Source organism: Phocoena sinus, chromosome 8, assembly GCF_008692025.1.
Source record: "Phocoena sinus isolate mPhoSin1 chromosome 8, mPhoSin1.pri, whole genome shotgun sequence".
Lineage (NCBI taxonomy): Eukaryota > Metazoa > Chordata > Mammalia > Artiodactyla > Phocoenidae > Phocoena > Phocoena sinus.
Genome location: NC_045770.1, coordinates 15,345,522 through 15,367,522, shown reverse-complemented (window position 1 = coordinate 15,367,522; position 22,001 = coordinate 15,345,522). Strand labels below are relative to the sequence as shown.

Below are 22,001 nucleotides of genomic sequence, written 5' to 3'. Positions count from 1 at the left end.
TTCCCGATCTACAAAATGGGGACAATTCTAGGCCCTATTTATTTACCCATCTATCTATCCCCTCGGGTTGCTGCAAAAACTAAAAAAGTCCACAAGTATAAGTGCTTAGAGTGGTGCCTGACACACAAACACTCAAATGTTTACCGTTATTGTTGTTACTCTCATGACCATTAACTATTTCAGGGAGAATATGGTCTATCTTCAGGTCAATGGAAGGTCAGCAAAAGCTTTTCCAAGCAAGTGACATATAAGTCCCAAAGAGGAGTCTGAATTAAACACCAAAAGAGAAAACCCGTCTGGCAGAAGAAAGAGAACCCTATGCTAAGAATGAGCTTGGCGTGTTAAGGATCTGAAAAAAGCCCGTAGAGTGGGGGCTCTGAGAGAAGAGAGATGGCTGCAAAACTAAAAAAGGCTGTTAAACTTGCCAGTTTATCTTTATCTGAATAACAAAAGGTGTTATACGGAAATAATAGATGTGCTGGGTTTTCTTAAATGGAGCGTGTGGAAGCTTCTGTGATAGAGGGAGGTGAACCTGAGCTCAACAAAAATGGGTAAAGATTTAGAAAGAACAGTCATTCTGGTGAAGGAGAAATGAAATCAACTACAGACAAGTAAGAAGACTACTAAAGAGAATAACAAGCATAGATGAGGGGGGAACTCATGAATTAGTAACAGAACAAATTAATACGATTCAATCATTTCTTGAAGCCCTACAGCAGGAACATGGAAAATGGGCAGTATTGTTCATCCACAGCTGGAGATCTGCATGACATGTGGGAGAGAAGAACAAAGGTGCAGGGAACTGAGGATACTTATGACTCATCGCAAGTGACCAGCTATGGTGTCCATATGGGATAAACCAATGCCAGGAAGAATGTCACAAATTTGGAGACAGAGAAGATTTAACGGGCTGGAGGCCTCAGTGAAATCAGAGAACACGTTCAGCAAATGGCAAACTGAGAAGGCAGGGAACTGTGTTCAGAGAGCCAAATTTCCAAATTTATGATTTCAGAGGTGGAAGTTCTGACTGGCCACAGGAACAGACTGCTACAGACAAGTGGAGGGACAGATAGCTGTAACAAAGATCAAGCCAGAATGAGATTAGGATATTGGACAAGTAAGCAAAATGGACATTAAAGGCCATTGATGAGATCATGGAGGGAGTAAGAGTAAACTATTACAAGGATTAGAATTAAATTTTCAGTTACATTCTTAAATATAATACCATGAGGAATGTGTTTTAAAGTATCTGGAATATAACAGGGATGCCTTGCTAAAAAACAAAGCTTCACCTATTCATTTAGCCAAATAATTTTCAAAGACCTCCCTGCTATAGTAGGCATTCCTGACTAAAGCTCTTAGACAAACAGAGAAAGAAACTTTCTGGATTATTTGTCAGAACTGGAAAGCAAGCCTCATGGTAATAGTAAAAACTAAAGGCATAGACAAGCCAAAAACTGGGAGGAAATCTTTTCAAAACATATATCTGACGAAGGACTGGCATCCAAAATAATAATACTAAGAACTCTTAAAAACTCAATAGTAAGAAAAAAAAACTTGTATTGGGCAAAAGAGCTGAACCTCACCAAAGAAGATACACAGAGAGCAAACATGCATAGGAAAAGATGCACAGCTTCATATGTCATTAGTGAATCGAAAATTTAAAAATGAGATATCACTACACACCTATTAGAACGGCCAAAATCCAAAACACTGACAATACCAAACACTGGCAAAAATGTGAAACAGGAACCCTCTTTCATTGCTGGTGGGAATGCAAGATGGTCCAGCCGCTTTGGAAGACAGTTTGGCAGTTTCTTACAAATCTAAACATACTCTTACCATATAATCTAGCAGTCATGCTCCATGGTATTTACCCAAGTGAGCTGAAAACTTAAGTCCACACAAAAATCTGTATGTGGATGTTTACAGCAGTTTTATTCATAATTGCCCAAACTTGGAAGCAGACGAGATGTCCTAAGTGAATAGATAAATAAACTGTGGTACATCCAGACAATGAAATATTATTCAGGGATAAGATGAAATCAGCTACCGAGCCTCAAAAACACATGGAAGAACCTTAAATGCATACTGCTAAGTGAAAGAAGCCAACTTGAACAGGCTATATACTCTATGATTCCAACTATATATGATTCCAGAAATCTGGAAAAGGCAAAATTATGGAGCCAGTAAAAAGGCCAGTGTTTGCCAGGGAGCGGGGGTGGGGGAGGGAGGAATGAATAAGTAGAGCATGGGGTAGTTTTAGGGCAGTGAAAGTATTCTGTGTGATACCATAATCGTAGATACATGACATTAGACATAGGTCCAAATCCATAGAATGTACAAGATAAAATGTGGACCCTAATGTAAACTATGGACTTTAGTTTAAAATAACGTATCAATATTCGCTCATTAGTTATAACAAATGTACCACACTAGTGCAAGATGCTAATATCAGGGGAGAGGGAAGGTAAGGAGGTATATGGAAATTCTCTACATTCTGCTCAATTTTTCTGTAAACCTAAAACTGTTCCAAAAAATAAAGTCTATTAATTAAAAACTAAAACTACACTAAGGGCATTACCATGCGAGTCACACGAGAGAAAATAATGTCTGCTACTGGTGAAGAAATATATCCAAGAGGTTCAGGGTGCAAACTGCTTGAGCTGGATCTGGCTCTTCCACTTACTGGCTGTGTCACTTTGGGCAATAAGTCTCAGTTTCTTCACTGGTAAATTGGGGATGCTCATCATCACGGAGTTAAGAAGAGTCCATACATGTACAGCACTTAGAACAGTGACCAGAATAAATTAAGCGTTCAATAAATATTAGCTCCCTGTTACCCAAAATAAGGTCTATAAGCTTGTAAATCAACATTACCTGCGGGCTTGTCAGAAATGCAGACTCTCAGGCATGCCCAGATTTACTGAATCTGCTTCTTAATAAGATCCCCCAGGTAATTTCTGTGCATATAAGGTTGAGAAGTGCTGTGTCAGGTGGTACTACTAGCATCACAACTATTCCTCAACAGTGTCACTAGAAAAGGAGCATACACACTGGAAGAATCCGAAGTATCCTTTGCTGATGATTATGACAGTCTAAAAAACAGTGAATCAACTGTAATAATTAATGAAGTTTGAAATATATGCTAATGTGACAGTAATTAAAACATGTAGTACAGGTGCACAGTACCCTTTATTAAAAGTATATGTTAACAAGACCATTTCAAACATGTAGGTAGTAAATGATAAAAAATATTGATAGCCAGTTGTCCTAGTAGTTTAAGTTAGATCCTTATCTCACACTATATTGAAAAACCTAAATATTAAAAATAAATTTACAAAACACCAGAAGAAAATACAAGATATTTTAAATGCTCACATAGGTATCTACATTCCTAAGCATACCATAAAACCCTGAATTCATACTAGAACTACAGTTTTTTAAAACACTTTTATATGACAAAAAATACCACAAAAGTTAAAACTTAAGATAAATGATATGCGGAAAGAAAATACACCATATGCAACAAAGGATTAATAACCATAATATGATTTTTTAAAGGTCCTATACATGAATAAGAAAACAAACAACAGTCTTTCAAAAGCTAACAGAAAAAAATGGGGGTGGGGGAATAAAGTAGGTTTCATATGCAAAGGGAGTTACAAAAGCTACAGTACAACAAAATAAAATTAACGCCCCAAAATTTACCTACACGTGTTTGTATGTACACAGGAAAAGGTATGGAAGAACATATACCAAACTGTTAATAGAAGTTACCTCTAGAGAGCAAAATGTGGGAATGTGGGACTGTCTTTTTCCTTGTAAATTTCTACATAGGGGCTTCCCTGGTGGCTCAGTGGTTAAGAATCTGCCTGCCAATGCAGGGGACACAGGTTCGAGCCTTGGTCCGGGAAGATCCCACATGCCGCGGAGCAACTAAGCCCGTGCACCACAACTACTGAGCCTGTTCTCTAGAGCCCGCGAGCCACAACTACTAAAGCCCGTGTGCCTAGAGTCCGTACTCCACAACAACAGAAGCCACAGCAATGAGAAGCCCATGCACCGCAACGAAGAGTAGCCCCCGCTCGCCACAACTAGAGAAAGCCCATGTACAGCAACGAAGACCCAACGCACCCAAAAATAAAAACATTTATTTAAAAAAAAAATTTCTACATAGATTGAACTTTTTACAATGTACATGCTTTTTTTTTAACTTACCTTTGTTTAATTATAAAAGAAAAAATACGGATAGTTTTAGTGTAAAAGGCTAATATTTTCAGTAGGAATCACAAGCTTCCTGGTCTTCCCAACAACTACTTAACCTCAAAGTCGTATGACATTTGGAAAATATATCTTCACATTATCAAAATTTTCCTAAGAACTCTTAACTAAAAATATGCCAACTTTTTGTCCTCACCAAATGGGCCACTGTATTCAATTTCAAGTGGCCCTCTGTTCAAAGCCGGTTCCAACCTAACTTCAAAAGTGAAGTGTCTAAACCAGACAAGAAATTTAGCAACATAACACAAAATATTGATATGGAACCCACATGTCCAAAATATGCCTAACAGTAACAGACAGCAACTGTTTAAGGGTAACTACAAGTAACTCCATATCCACTTCAGTTTCAATTCTGAATCATTTCTCACTAAACTGGAAAAATAAGTTTTTTGAGCCATTTGTCACCTCTGACTAAACACAGGCTTCAGCCCCCAAATCGCTAAGTGTGGAAAAAGTACATGCCCTTGAGAAGACTGCCAATGGAAGGGTTCTTCCAGAAAAAGTGGTTCACACACACAGCAGGAAAATCTTGTATAGAGGGAACTCGGCTACCACGTTCATTCCCTCAACCAATTTGAAAACTACTGGAAGTAAATGACTAAGAAGTAAAACATGAGACAAGATGAAAAAAATCTTACATTATTGAAAAACACATAAAGTGGTTCAAGTCTGTTTGTTTTAAAAAGTTGTCTCTTGCTGAAATTAGAATATTACATTCTTTTGCTCTGGATGAAACAGAAATTAGCTTCACTAGTTTCCTATAATGCACTTAGAAAATTTTAGCTGCTCTCATGGATTATATGACTACTTATACTTAACAAAATGTATTTACATGTAGATTTGCCTATTCTTCGCATCATTAGACCTGAATTTAATAAATAAATAAAACTACCAGTTGTTGGAATTCAGCACCCTCCCCTTTCCCTAACACTGTCGCTCAAACAAGTTTAAGCTAAAATAATCAGCATCCATGTCTCAGAAGATGTGACCATAACCACGATGAAACCTTAAATTAGTGAGGTTGGAAATTTTCCACAAAGCAAAGCAAAGATTCATTACCTTTCACCATTTATGTCACAGGCACAGTATCTTGGTTTCTAGAGCGGCCAGAGTCAGAACCACTAAGCATGGCAGTACCCCCTGCTCAATCTAAATTCAGCTGCCAGGATATCTGCAACCAAAACAAACTGCAGGGCCTAGCTTCCCTTGTTCAAAAGGTAAACAATCCCTCTGGCCTGACTTACCAATGAAGATGTGAGTAAAAAGATTATCAGGAGGAGAGCATACCCAAGTTTTAAGCTCTTAAGTTCTCAGTGAAGTTTCTTAAGATTCCTCACTTAAAAGAGAAAGACAAACCTTGTCAGTAATGTTAGAAATGGCACACTCTACTCCAGGAAAAACAAAACAAAAAAACCCTCTTCAGGTACACCGATAACTTTATCATACACCAATGAGCATATTATCAGAAAGATCTAGGAAAAAATGTGCCTGGAAGAATACAGCATTAAAATTCATACACTGGTCGAGAGAAAAAAGACCCAAAACTAAGGTCAAAATCCCTCAGTATTTTTAATGTTGGACTTGCTCCTGTCCTGAACAAGCTCCTAAGCTTGCTCTCAAGTGTAATTTGTCAGTAACTGCCAAGGAAAAAATTTTAAACAACGCAGAGTGCTTGTTTTATCCAATTTATAACATACTTCATTATCATCAGACAAACACTAAAAGTTACATAACCCTACATCTTTGTAATTCTCTCCTAAAGACATGTTAAATGAAAACAGCCCTACTATTTATTGCCTCCCTTTCTTAACTCCTTTTTCTTTATTTTTTTAGATTACTGACTCTCAAAACCGGATAATAGAGACTGGTTTACCCTTCCTCCAATTCATCTACCAGGCATTTGACCTTCAGTGGTAGTTTAGTGTTTAACCATCATTCACATTTCTTTTCTACTGATAAACACTGCCACAAATTAGGATGAACAATATAATTTGGCATGTTATCTTATCAGACTGTGTACTTACAATTATTGGCTGCTACCCAGATCTTGACTGGTCTACTCTTACACCTACAACAGCTCCTTTTGGAAAAGGCACCTTAAAACAGAACTTCAACTTAAGCTCTTTCTGCAGAAAAGGCAGGGTAATTAGTAACTAAATGGCCTACAAATTGAGTTCTCTTGAAACACTCAAAGTAGTAAAGTTAAGTAGTAGATCTTAACTGCATTTGACTTTTAATTGCTAAAAATCTTGTGCTAGAGAGAAATCAGGAATAGATCCCACAGAAACTAATTTGTCTCTAATGATTTTTTTTTCACATCTTTATTGGAGTATAATTGCTTTACAATGTTGTGTTAGTTTCTGCTGTACAACAAAGTGAATCAGCTATACGTATACATATATCCCCATATCCCCTCCCTCTTGAGCCTCCCTCCCACCCTCCCTATCCCACCCCTCCAGGTGGTCACAAAGCACCGAGCTGATCTCCCTGTGCTATGCAGCAGCACTAACCATTCATTTTACATTTGGTAGTGTATATATGTCAGTGCTACTCTCTCACATCGTCCCAGCTTCCCTTCCCCCCCCACGTGCTCAAGTCCGTTCTCTACATCTGCGTCTTTATTCCTGCCCTGCCACTAGGTTCATCAGTACCGTTTTTTTTTTTTTTAGATTCCATATATATGCATCTCTAACGCATATAAAATGGAATGTGGCTTGACTTCTTGCTCTGCTCTGATAAACCCCAAACTACTTTATTACTTTAAAAACTGAAAGGAGAAAATGAAGACTAAATTTTTAACTTTAACAGCTACTTAAAACAGTAAAATAAAAATAATCACACTAAATAATACATCTCATTAATGACGGAAATGAATTTTCCATTTTTCGTGCAGCAAATCAGACAACCCATAAACTTTTGAAAATAATTCATGAAAACAAATTTTAAACCTTACACTATATTTCATTTGAGAGCATGGAAACTTAAGTATGCTATAACTTCTATCAATCTAAGATCCCTGACATCTTTACACCAAGGAGGGAGTCTGGTCTTCAACAGAAAACATGATTTTTCTATAAACCATGTTAGATATGGACGGTATTATCCACACAAATTATTTATCTTTCAAATATTATTAAAATCTGATGATTAGTAAACAACACATTGCCATTGCCCCAAGTACCTGAGAAGTAGCTGGAAGACAGTTTGCATGTGCTTGTGTTATGGGTTAACAGCAAGGATTTCTTAGATATGATACCAAAAGCACAATTCATAAGAGAAAAATGGATAAACCGGAATTCAAAATAAAAACTCTTGCTCCTGAAAGACACTGTTGATATATGTATAACTGATTCAGTTTGCTGTACACCTGAAACTAACACAACACTGTAAATCAACTATACTCCAATAAATTTTTTTAAAAATAAAATAATAAATAAAAGACACTGTTAAGAGGATGAAAAGATAAATCAAAGAAACGAAGAAAATCTTTGCAAAGCATTTATCTGATAAAGGACTTGTTTCCAGAATAATAAAGAATTCTTGAAACTCTACATTAAGAAAACAAACAACCCAATTTTTTTAAATAGGCAAAAGATCTGAACGAGTACTTCACCAAAGAAGATAAACAGTTAGCAAATAAGTACATGAAAAGATGTCAGTATCATTAGTTATCAGGAAAATGTAAATTAAAACCACAAGATAGCACTACACACTGATTAGAATGGTAATGGCTAAAATTTTATCACACTAGTGTTGGTGAGGATAAAGAGCAACAGGAACGCTCACACACTGCTAGACAGAACGTAAGACAGTACAGCCACTTTAGAAGACATCTGGCAGTTTCTTAAAAAGTTCAACACACACCTACTAATCAAAGGATCCAGCCATTCCACTCCAAGGTATTTACCCAAGAGAAATTAAAACATAAGTCTACCAAAAGTTTCACAAGTTCATAGCAGCTTTATTCACTATAGCCGAAAACTGGAAACAATTCAAGTGCTCAACTGATGAATGGATAAACAAATCCTGTTATATCCTTACAATGTAACAGTACTCCCATATACCACTCAGCAAAAAAAACTAACAAACTACTGATACAGGCAACAACAATGAATGATCCTAAACACAGGATGCTGATCCTGGATAAGGCTGTTTACATGAAATTCCAGAAAAGGCAAAGCTAACCTATGGACAGCAAATCAGTGAATTTCTGGGGGTAAAGAGGGTGGGAATGAATGCAAAGGGCAGTAAAGGAACTTCTGGGGATAACAGAAAAGTTCTTATATCTTGATTATGTGACCATTATTTGAGTGAGTATATCTGTCAAAATGCAAAACGTATATCTAAAATGGTTCAATTTTACTGAACGTAAATTATACATCAATCAAGTTGATTAAGAATATTAAAAGCAAGATACATAGTGGTAGCAATCAGAAGCATAAGGTAGGGGCATAACATTACACTGGGCAGATTTATCAATGGCAATGAAACAACTACCACCAAACAAACAGACAGGACAGAGGATAAACAAAGTGATGGGTCCTGATCTGCTAAAAAATCCTGGCTAGAACCACTTTTAAAAATTAAGGGCTGGGGACTTCCCTGGTGGCGCAGTGGTTGAGAGTCCACCTGCCAATGCAGGGGACACGGGTTCGTGCCCCGGTCCGGGAAGATCCCACATGCCGCGGAGTGGCTAGGCCCGTGAGCCATGGCCGCTGAGCCTGCGTGTCCGGAGCCTGTGCTCCGCAACGGGAGAGGCCACAACACTGAGACGCTCGTGTACTGCAAAAAAAAAAAAAAAATTAAGGGCTGGGAGGGACTTCCCTGGCAGTCCAGTGGTTGGGACTTCGCCTTCCAATGCAGGGGATGCGGGTTCGATCCCTGGTCAGGGAGCCAAGATCCCACATGCCTTGCGGCCAAAAAGCCAAAAAACATAAAACAGAAGCAATGCTGTAACAAATTCAATAAAGACTTTAAAAACGGTCCACGTCAAAAAAAAAAATAAACTTAAAAAAAAAATTAAGAGTTGGGAATTCCCTGGCGGTCCAGTGGTTGGGACTCCACACTTCCACTGCAGGGGGCACGGGTTTGATACCTGGTTGGGGAACTAGGATCCTGCATTCCACAGGGCACAGCCAAAAAAATAAAGAAAGAAAAAAAAACTTACAGGACTTCCCTGGTGGCATGGTGGTTGAGAATCCGCCTGCCAATTCAGGGGACACGGGTTCGATCCCTGATCTGGGAAGATCCCACATGCCATGGAGCAACTCAGCCCGTGCACCACAACTGCTGAAGCCCGCGTGCCTAGAGCCCGTGCTCCACAACAAGAGAAGCCACTGCAATGAGAAGCCTGCGCACCACGACGAAGAGTAGTAGCCCCTGCCCGCCACAGCTAGAGAAAGCCTGCACGCAGCTACGAAGACCCAACGCAGCCAAAAATAAAAATAATTAATTAAAAAAAAAATTTAAGGGCAAGGAAAAATATATATTCCCAAGAAGAAGGTGGGGTGAGAAAAGGCAGAAAATGCTTGAAGTCAACATTACCTATATGTACTACACATCTCAAATAGAAAAGAATACCAGTTACACAGAAAACAATTACCTTTAATTAAGCAAAGGGAGTAGAAGGAGCTCAGTACCCAAGATATCTGATCTGAACCCAGATCTGCCACTGACTCACACTTTATTAAGGGCATTAACTCTGAGCACCTCAGTGTCCCTCCCCTTTTTGAAACAGAAATATTAATTATGGTCCCTGAATAGCCCTTTTGAGACACTGCAGAAATAATTTATGTGAAAAAAGTTTAAGTTACACAGGAAAGTTATATTCTCCATGCAAAAGCATGCAACTAAGAATATACTAGATTATCATCAAATCAAATTAATAATTGGGTATCTTAAGAGTCAAAACTGGCTCTCCAACCCAAAATGTCTCCCTATAGCCTATAAAGGCAAGCCCAAATGCCTCAGCTAAAAATTCATGTCCTTTATGAACTGACCCAATCCCATCTATCTAAAACATCTTGTATTAATCCAAATTCATCTACTTCTCCCAAACGTAGTATTTTCCCTCCCTGGACATGCTGTCCCCATACTTCTGTCAGCAATCCAACTCCTATACTTTGTTTAAAGGTGACCCCAAAGTCCACTGGCCTAATAAAACCTGCTTATCCCTGGGGGGAAGGATAAATTAGGAGGTTGGAATTAACATATACACACTAGTATATATAAAATAGATAACCAACAAGGACCTACTGTAGCACAGGGAACTATACTCAATATTCTGTAATAACCTATAAGGGAAGAGAATCTGAAAAAGAATACATATACATACATATATATGTATAACTGAATCACTGTGCTGTACACCGGAAACTAACATGATATTGTAAATTGACTATAATGCAATTTTTTTTTAATGGTAAAGAAACAAAACAAAAACTGCTTATCCGTAACCAAAAATGTTCTTTCCTTTTTCTTAATTTCTAGTGCTTACTCAGCACTACAAAACAGGGCATTTAATTTTAAACCATAGTTTCCTATTTTCTAATTATGTATTGCCTTTTAAATCTTATTTCTTCACCTACAGAAAGGAAGAGCCTTAGAGATGCAGAGTATGACTTCTACCCTGTTGTAATGTACCACACTGTTGGGAAGACAGAAAGTAGAGCTTGTTGCTTTCTCGATGATGCTGTATTACAGACAGATTACCAACTTGAGGGGATGGAAATCTAAACCACATTCCATTTTGGCAACATCAGCAAGAATCTATGGTTTTACTTGCCCCACCTGGAGTGAAGTTGGAAGAAGGCAGAAGTGTAGGTTTGACAATTCTATACCTAAGTTGTTTGGCTTTTTGTTTTTCTGTGGGTTTCAGTGTTTTGCTTTTTTCTTTTTTTTTAGTTTTTATTATTATGGGAACTTTCAAATATACACAAAAGTAGAAAGAAACTGTATAGTGCACCTCCTGTACCCATCAGCCATCTACGACAATTATAAACACAGAGCCATTTGTACCTGTACTCCTGACCACTTCTTCCTCTCCCCAGCAGATCCCAGATACCATATTATGTCATCTACATTACGTCAGTATGTATTTCTAAAAGCTAAGTACTTTTTCTTTTGCATATGACCACAATATTATTACTCTATCTAAAAAGATAATAGTAATTCCTTAACATCATATATCTAGTCAATGTTCAAATATCCTCATTCTCATATAATAATTGTTTTATCAATTGGTTTGTTCAAGTCAGGATCTCAGATTACTTCAGGAGGAAAAACGGTTTCTTTTCTCCTGCTCCATGGCCTTCCACTCCTTCAATTTCATATCCTACCTCTTAATTTTTAGGTGTATGCAGAAGAGCATTTCCTTTTCCCAGTACCTACTACTCTCCTTCTTAATCAAGAAAACATCTAGTCTCAGTCCCGATACTGAAGTCTACCATTACCTCAGAGCTCTTACCACATTCAGAAAAACATTTAATCCAATGACACAGCCTCCTTCCTTCACAGTTAAGCTGCCCATTTCATTTACCACTCCAAAGAGTTTTGAACGCTAACATCATATAAATATAATGTAGCCCCATTAAACGATTATCTTTCCATTTCTATGAATCTCTCTGAGGAGCTCAATTTTAAGTTCTTACATTGTCAGCTTCCCATTTTAAGTGAGTTACTCTTAACAATTCATGAACTAAGGCACAGTAGGTAAGGCATTCAAGCCCAAAAGATTACAGGTACAACGCTGAGAGATCAACATTGGGTTGGCTCTCTTCCTTAGCCATGAAATTCATCCCTCACTAGTCACAAAGGGAACCAGGTAAGAAGCTATGTAATAATCAGCTCAAAAACAAACCCTAATAATCAGCTCAAAAAAAAAAAAAAACCCTTCATTAGAAAATAATATAAATGCAGACAGTGAATCAGTGGGGTTATTTTCATTCATTGTGAACACATATTAATAGAAGCAGATAGCAAATGTTAGGAAAACAACTGAAGAGAAGAGAAAAAGAAAGCATAATCTTCACAACTACTTCTAAACCCTAAGAGCTAGTAACTTGGACATTCAGCAGGGCAGGATGAATCAAAACCCTTTTATTACCAACTTGCTTGGACTCAGCATTGTGGAGGACAAAAAACAACATGGCAGTCTCTGTCGTTAAGGAACCTACACTCTGGTAAAATGAGACTAAGGTATATCAATAAGCACTAAGTTGTGCAAAGCACATTTAAAGCAGTGGACCTCATGGAAGGGGTCAGCAAAGGCTAAAGAAGTCAAAGAGAATTATGTGACGGTCAGAAGAGCTGAACCTTGAAGGCAGGACATAGTAGGAATCAGTAACACTAGGACACACTGTAAGCACATGAGGGTGGAGACCATGCCTCTTTCACCACTCCATCCTAATGCCTGGCACACAGCCTAGAACACAGGCGACCCTCAAGTATTTGTGGATAAACAGAAGGACAAATAGAAGGACGAAAGGTAGAGGGAAAAAAAGAAAAGAAAGAAGGGGGGAAGAAAAAGAATACGCATTCCAGATAAGAGGGTTTTTTAAATTATTTTTTACTGGAGTATAGTTGAAAGAGTTTTTCTTTTTTAAATGAAAGATTAAACATGGCAATTTCATGAGGCAGTAAGGAAACACAGAATGGTGAGAAATTAGGTAAAATAGGTAAAATGAACCCAGTCTATCCATAGTTTAAAAAGTCAGCCAAAGAGATATAAAACTGCTTCCATATTAAGTACTAAAATGAATATGTCCAGAAAGCACAGTTATGTTTCCACTTTTCAGGAACACTAACAAAAAGTATAAGTGGCCATTTTTCCTAAAATGGTCATTCATCTCTGTAATATTATTGGGCATAACCTAGAAACTGTGCTAACATTTCCCCAGAGGTGAACTAATACCATTTGCTGGTAAAGATGAGTAATTCTTTGTTTTTGTTTTTTGCGGTACATGGGCCTCTCACTGTTGTGGCCTCTCCCGCTGCGGAGCACAGGCTCCGGACGCACAGGCTCACCGGCCATGGCTCACGGGCCCAGCCGCTCCGCAGTATGTGGGATCTTCCCAGACCGGGGCACAAACCCGTATCCCCTGCATTGGCAGGCGGACTCTCAACCACTGCACCACCAGGGAAGCCCTAAGATGAGTAATTCTTTTCCTGAATACTTTTACTACCTGGAAATGTGACTGGGTTATCACTAAGGTCAGTCACTTTGGTGGTTATATCAAATGCCTGAGACTCACTACAATTAAAGCAAGAGACCAAGAGACGGCTGAGTGCAATCTAGCATAAAAGCCAGTGACTAATGCTGTCACAGCTTCCAAGCGGTTATTTCACCATAATGTCAACCTCCCATATTAATACCTCCTACAGTGGTCCTTGGAAGTACATCAAAAGTATTATCCAATAGTACTCTCCAATATTTTGCAGGATAATGCTAAAGAATTGAGGGCGGTAAAATCTAGTAGGGTCTTCAACCTATAAGCCAAAATTTGTGAAGTCAAGGAAATTCTTACCTCCTCAGACTACACAATGGGAGGAGTATTCATGATTATGGCATATACTCAGTGAATATGAATTCCCCAGACATTTCCCCCCAAGAAATATTCCAGGTCCTGGCTACCACCAGCTACGGTCTTCTCTATATAGAAGGACTTTAGGAACTTCAATCTAATGAGGGAACGGGACCTTGGAGAATTCATCATGAAGCTACATATGCATGGTAAGTGTATTACTTTCATTTAAATTATATGCATATTCAGAGTGAGTGCGGCCAGCTGTTAGCATCTCCAGTCATTTTCCTTAGCATTCTTTCTACTCTTCCAGCCCAAATCATGAGAAAAAGGCAAGCTGTCTGCTTATAGATTAACACTGTTATAATGACAGTGATAGAATTCTGGTTATTTACAATTTCACCGTTCAATTTGGGTGCCTAACACCTGGTAAGATGGAAATAACAAGAGCCCTGGAGTCATACTGACCTACTTATAAAATCTCAGCTCTACCACTTAAAAGATTTGTGCCCTTGAACAAGTTACCAAACTGAATCTCAGTTTCCTCTATGGAAACTAGGTATAACAACAGTTTCTTTGCAAAGCTGTTGAGAGATTAAGCATGAAATTATATGAAGTAACCAGAACATAGTAGGCACTTAGCATATGGTAATTATGATGGAAGGCTGGTGACCGGGCCTATACTCAGGTTTCCAAATACTATTAACTATATAATGAAAGCCTTTATCAGCCTCACTCTCTCTAGTCCAGTTGTGAGGTGACTTACCTACCCTTGTATAATCTCATCTGCTGTCTAGAGGAAAAAGGCTCCCTCCCACTAATCAGTCTTGGGGCCAAAAGTGACTCTGACATTACAGCCATCTCCTTGCCATGCTATCATCTCCTCCCTGTCTCTGGAGCCTCTAGAAAATCCTATGTTTTCTCTATTGCCTATTTGTTTCATGGCCTTAGGCTACATGCACTCCCTTAACAAATTTTGAATGCCCAGTTTTGCCCCCAGTCTATTTTAGGAAACTCTGAAAGTATCCAGTTTCTCAAGAACGATCATGTTTTGGTTTGCCCTGCTACTATACTCCAAGAAGGCAGCCAACCCATCATGTTCTGCCAATGCCTAAAAACCTTTTTGTCTCTGTCTCTGATTGTCAGCTCCTCTCTCCCCTGGTAAGCGAGATCCTGATTTCTAGAATGACAGGTACATCTCTCTCTCTCACAAGCTTGCCTCACTCAGGTTTATTTCATCTTATTCTCCCACCAGCACTTCCCCACATCCCCACAACAGTATTTCTAGTTTGGGAAAAGTGGAAAGATACTCAAATCACAGAGTTAAAAGACCTTGGTTCTTCTACCTCGACCTCTGTTAGTCAAATTTATTCTTCTTTGTAAAATGCTGTGCTTACCTCACAAGATCGCAGTAAGGCTCAAATAAGACGTTTGTGAATATGTTATAGAGATCCAAGATATTATTATAACTATAACAAGTTTCTGTTATGACTTAATATTTACTTTTTTTAATCTTTATTTTTTGACTGGATCAGGTCTTAGCTGTGGCGCACGGGATCTTCGTTGAGGCATGAGGGATTTTTCGCTGCAGCGCGTGGGCTTCTCTCTAGTTGTGGCGTATGGGTCTTCTCTCTCTATTTGTGGCACGTGGGCTCTCTCATTGAGGTGCACAAGCTCAGTAGTTGTGGTGCATGGGGATCGAATTGGATTGCATTGGAAAGCGGATTCTTTACCACTGGACCACCAAGGAAGTCCCAACATTTACTTTTTTTTTTTTTAAACATCTTTATTGGAGTCTAATTGCTTTACTATGTTGTGTTAGTTTCTACTGTATAACAAAGTGAATCAGCTATATGCATATGTATATACCCATACCCCCTCCCTCTTGCACCTCCCTCCCACCCTCCCTATCCCACCCCTCTAGGTGGTCACAAAGCACCGAGCTGATCTCCCTGTGCTACTCCCTGTGCTATGCGGCTGCTTCCCACTAGCTATCTATTTTACATTTGGTAGTGTATACATGTCAACGTTACTCTCTCACTTCGTCCCAGCTTACCCTTCCCCCTCCTGGTGTCCTTAAGTCCATTCTCTAGTCTGCGTCTTTATTCCTGTCCTGCCCCTAGGTTCTTCAGAACCATTTATTTTTAGATTCCATATATATGTGTTAGCACACGGTATTTGTTTATCTCTTTCTGACTTACTTCACTCTGTATGACAGACCCTAGGTCCATCCACCTCACTACAAATAACTCAATTTCGTTTATTTTTCTGGCTGAGTAATACTTCATTGTATATATGTGCCATATCTTCTTTAGCCATTCATCTGTTGATGGACACTTAGGTTGCTTCCATGTCCTGGCTATTGTAAATAGTGCTGCAATGAACATTGTGGTACATGATTTTGAATTATGGTTTTCTCAGGGTATATGCCCAGTAGTGGGATTGCTGGGTTGTACGGTAGTTCTACTTTTAGGTTTTTTTTTTTTTTGCGGTACGCGGGCCTTTCACTGTTTTGGCCTCTCCCGTTGTGGAGCACAGGCTCCGGACGCGCAGGCTCAGCGGCCATGGCTCACGGGCCCAGCCACTCCGCGGCATGTGGGATCTTCCCAGACTGGGGCACGAACCCGTGTCCCCTGCATCGGCAGGCAGACTCTCAACCACTGCACCAGCAGGGAAGCTCTACTTTTAGTTTTTTAAGGAACCTCCATACTGTTCTCCATAGTGGCTGTATCAATTTACATTCCCACCAACGGTGCAAGAGGGTTCCCTTTTCTCCACACCCTCTCCAGCATTTACTGTTTGTAGATTTTTTTGATGGCCATTCTGACCGGTGTGAGGTGTTACCTCCTTATAGTTTTGATTTGCATTTCTCTAATGATTAGTGATGTTGAGCATCTTTTCACGTGTTTGTTAGCAATCTGTATACCTTCTTTGGAGAAATGTCTATTTAGGTCTCTGCCCATTTTTGGATTGGGTTGTTCATTTTTTTGATATTGAGCTGCATGAGCTGCTTGTATATTTTGGAGATTAATCCTTTGTCAGTTGCTTTGTTTGCAAATATTTTCTCCCATTCTGAGGGTTGCCTTCATCTTTTTTTATGGTTTCCTTTGCTGTGCAAACGCTTTTAAGTCTCATTAGGTCCCATGTGTTTATTTTTGTTTTTATTTCCATTTCTCTAGGAGGTGGGTCAAATAGGATCTTGCTGTTAATTTATGTCAGAGTGTTCTGCCTATGTTTTCCTCTAATAAGAGTTTTTATAGTGTGTGGCCTTACATTTAGGTCTTTAATCCATTTTGAGTTTATATTTGTGTATGGTGTTCGGAAGTGTTCTAATTTCATTCTTTTACATGTAGCTGTCCAGTTTTTCCAGCACAACTTATTGAAGAGGCTGTCTTTTCTCCACTGTATACTCTTGCCTCAAAGATAAGGTGACCATAAGTGCGTGGGTTTATCTCTGGGCTTTCTATCCTGTTCCATTGATCTATATTTCTGTTTTTGTGCCACTATCTTGATTACTGTAGCTTTCCAACATTTACTTTTGAATATAAAACCCTAACTTTTTTTTTTTTTTTTTGCAGTACGCGGGCCTCTCACTGTTGTGGCCTCTACCGTTGCGGAGCACAGGCTCCGGACGCGCAGGCTCAGCGGCCATGGCTCACGGGCCCAGCCGCTCCGCGGCATGTGGGATCTTCCCGGACCGGGGCACGAACCCGTGTCCCCTAGCATCAGCAGGCGGACTCTCAACCACTGCGCCACCAGGGAAGCCCAAACCATAACATTATTTAACTCCTCTAGCATTATTTATATTAGCAAAGGATCAGAAATAACTCAGATAGTCATCTACTAGGGGACTAACTAAAAAAATATATGATACATCTTTTCATGGGAATACTGTATAGCATTTTTTTAAATTAGAAAGCTCCTTATATAGCTACATGTAATAATCCTTAAGATATAATAGTGAAAAAAGATGCAGATCAGTGAGTATAATTTACTACAATTTGTTTTAAAAGAGGGGGTACAGTAAATAGATACACACATTTACTTATAAACACATAAAATATCACAGGATATATGACACTGATAATACTGACTACATAGGAAGGGGATCTGGATCGCCATGGGGTATGTGCAGACAGAAAACTTTTCTCTGTATTTCACTCTTTTGTAGCTTTAAAATTTTTGAAACCCTAGCCCCTAGAGGGGTAGGAAAATCATCTCTTCATACAACTATAAACCTGAGAAATAATATGGACCATTAATGAGGATGACAGCATAACTGACAATTCATTTCCTGGGCCAGCCTCAACATCAAAATTACCACCACCTAAAACAAACTATGTTCCCTTCCATGATCTCATTCCATCAAGTGACCAGAGTTAATTTATTCCTTCTAGTCAGACTTCTTGACTTGCTAATTATGTATCCATGTGCTATGCATTTCCACACTCAACGCTATTTATAAACTCTTAAAACTTATTGTCTTAAGGGATCTACTGCAAGTCTTAGAAAGGCCCTCTGAACCATAACATTTTCCACCTTCAAGCCTGGTCAAGGATCATTTTCCAATGCTAACTTTTCTGAACCAAAGACTGAGTTCTTCCTCTTAATTACTCAAGGTTCACCACAGGATCCAAGCAAATCAGTAATTTGAGTCTCTTTGGTTAGATGACCCTACTGCAGACCATCCCCTACTCAGAGAAGAGTAGATTATGTTAATTTCCTCTAATCTGGCAGAAAAACAGTCCTTCCAAACCTTGCAAAATAACCCTTCCAGGGCGATAAATAAAATGTATGAAGGCAACATCCTCCCAAACCTAAATTGTAAACAACATTGCCTTAAACATGACTTTAGTCATGCTGGAATGATATCATAGGAGCTAAAAACACTGCTCAAAACAGCAGCAAGTGCTACCTCCATTCTTGCTGTCCTATGACAAACAGGGTATTTTTGGACCTAGCCTATGAAGCAGCACTCTGTTGATTATGAGCTCCATCCTCTGAATTCCTTTCACATTCAACCTTGGTTTTCACTTTTCTGGCACAGCGCTCCAAACCTCAATGCAATACATAACGAAATGCTGGGTTACTTTAGCGCAGAAAGGTCAAGCCTCCAAAAGCTTTCTAATTAGGAAATCTCTTCAGTGAAAGCATATAGAAATGTGCTGAGTCCTTTTCCCTTCTTTTTCCAGCAGCTATTTTGCTTTCTCCGGAGCAAATCTTCAGTCAAACACAAAAGCCAGCCACCTAGCAAAGCTCAAATACAGACAGGTGTTTTGCAAGCACAGTTAAATCTCAGGAGTAACTGATCAACATGAGATAACATCTATTAACAAGGTGCTTATTGGTGTGCTGGGAAAAAATCTCTCAGTTAAGACTAGCATTGAGAAAAATGAGGAATACAACTAAAAGAAAAAGTAAGCCCACTTTCCACCAACAGAAAACTCACAAAAGAATCAAGTTAGGTCAACTGGTCCTGCCACACAAAAACACTTTATTCCAGGGTTATTTTTCAGTGATACTTAATTCCATGATGGAGACTAGGGACCGTAAACAAACCTTTTTGAGTATTTTTCTATTTTAATTCTACTAAAGTCCATGGTTAGGCTTATTAAGAAAAAGTCTGAGAGAGTATGACAAAACCATTGGGTTTTTTTTAACAAAATGGGTACTCATCTGAAAATATACTTGTAAATTAGCAGTTACTTAGAATTAAGAGTTTCGTTGAAACACCCTAGAATACTGTTCCAACTGAAAAGAAAGCAAGGATCTTATCACAATAGGTATGCCCTGTTCCATTAGCTCTGTTCCTCAAACATCAAGCTTCTCTGCTTTAAACTTCTTTAATACTCACAAGACCCTAAAGTTGGTTCCTGCGTGAGACAGACATGACAGAAAATCCCAAGAGAATGCTAATTTCAGACTGTAAGAATTTCTAATGTTTAACAGAGGCTCAAGAAAAAGAAGTGATTATTTAGCAATGTTACCTGGGCTTTGCCCAAGTCATATCCGAATCGATTTACTGCACGCCACAGGAGGTAAACAAGTCAAGCACAGGTGAAAAATCAAGGTCACTAAACTGAATTCTGTATAGCACTTTTAAGTAGTATCTGTTTCACTATGGGCTTTGACTTCAGCTGGGTGCCAGCGCAATATCTTGATGCCTTTTCTGCCACCTATCCTCTCTCTCTGTATTCTGCATTAAAAGATTGTGAGGAAAATGTTATGTTTTCTAGAGATACCCAAGATTATAAAATGAGAGGATTTTTTTTTTTAAAAAGACACTTAGGGGCTTCCCTGGTGGCGCAGCGGTTGAGAGTCCGCCTGCCGACGCAGGGGACACGGGTTCGTGCCCCGGTCTAGGAAGATCCCACCTGCCGCGGAGCGGCTGGGCCCGTGAGCCATGGCCGCTAAGCCTGCGCGTCCGGAGCCTGTGCTCCGCAACGGTAGAGGCCACAACAGTGAGAGGCCCGTGTACCGCAAAAAAAAAAAAAAAAAAAAAAAATACACTTAGGATGTCAAGCCAGAACGACGTCTGTCATATCCTAGAAAAGCTCTTCAACAAGTAACACTCCCAGATCATTTCTACTTTGCAGGCTCTCAGAATGCATTAAATGTTTCATAAGTTAAATGAATGTTTTCTAAGGGAGAGCAAGGAGTTTTACTAAAGGAGATTACAGTGCTTCCCAAACTGGTATTATATTTAAGAATGTTTAAGGCTGGCCTTCCAAATATACTTTAAGTACTATAAAGCTATAATAATTAAAGCTGTACAGTATCGAAGCAAGTAAAGACAGCACAATCAATGGATTAAAAGAGTTCAGAAATGTACCCAAGTATCTGGAGATTTTGTAGACAAAGTAGCTTTTTATTTTTTATTTATATTTTGTGTGTGGGATACGCGGGCCTCTCACTGTTGTGGCCTCTTCCGTTGCGGAGCACAGGCTCCGTATGTGCAGGCTCAGAGGCCATGGCTCACGGGCCTAGCTGCTCCGCAGCATGTGGGATCTTCCCAGACTGGGGCACAAACCCGTGTCCCCTGCATCGGCAGGCGGACTCTCAACCACTGCGCCACCAGGGAAGCCCCAAAGTAGCTTTTTAAATCAAGAGGGAAAAGATGGATTATTTAATAATATTGTGTTGGGACAGACAACAAACTAGACATCTGGGGAAAAAGACAGATTCATTCACTCAATAAATGGAGGGCCTATTACCTGCAAGCACTGTGCTAGATACCGAAAATAACAACAAGGGAAAAACTGTACAATCCATTGCCCTCAAGGAGCTTCCAGTCAAGGGGAAGAAGAGCCATTAATAACCACAAAAATGAATGTAAACCTGCAGCTCCAATAAATTTCACAACTGATTCCCTTCTCACCTGGTTTAAACCAAAATGCATTCCACATGAAACAAAGATCTAATTTTAAAAACAAAACCATAAAAATACTTGAAGAAAACATGGGTAAATATTTTTATAAGATTAGGATGAGGAAGAAAATTGAGAAACCTTAAAGTAAAAAACAAAAAACAAAATCTGACTACATGAAAATGTTTACATTTTACAGTAAAAAAAATACACATACACTGTCGAGACAAACACAGAAACTTATCTATAATATTTTAATAGGTAACTAATTTCCCTAATATTCAAAAAGCTATGCACATTAATGAGAAAAAGCCAAAAAGCCCAAAAGAAAAATAGACAGGACACAGATAATTCCAAGGAAAAATACGCATAGCCAATAGACAAATTAAATGATAGTCAAATTCACTAATAAATAACTACAAACTAAGATGACATTTTCTCACCTGTCAGACTGACTCCCTAAAAAGACGGCTGGTTGCCAATGTTTAAAGAGAGCAGAGGAGCACTGTCATACACTCTCATTGAGTGAATTAGCTTGGCCTTTCTTGGAGGGCAATTTAGCAACATTTATAAAATTTTAAGCACTCATACTTTGACTCAGGCATTCCACCTCTAGTGAATTACTCTATTAAATTACTGAGAAAATGAAGAACTTAGTTTCTAACATTGTATATATCATAATGGAAAAGAACACATAACTTTTGGGAGGTTTACTCTAGGTTGGACCTAATAAAACACTTGTATTTTTTTTTTTTTTTTTTTTTAGTTGTGACTCGCAGGCTCTAGAGCACAGGCTCAGTAGTTGTGGCACGTGGGCTTAGTTGTTCTGT

The 22,001-nt window shown here is 39.0% G+C and overlaps 1 protein-coding gene across 1 annotated transcript in view; it reads right to left on the bottom strand.

Moving 5' to 3' along the window:
* SIK3 (SIK family kinase 3) overlaps positions 1-22,001 on the bottom strand; it is a 256,996-nt gene that overhangs the window by 216,963 nt on the left and 18,032 nt on the right.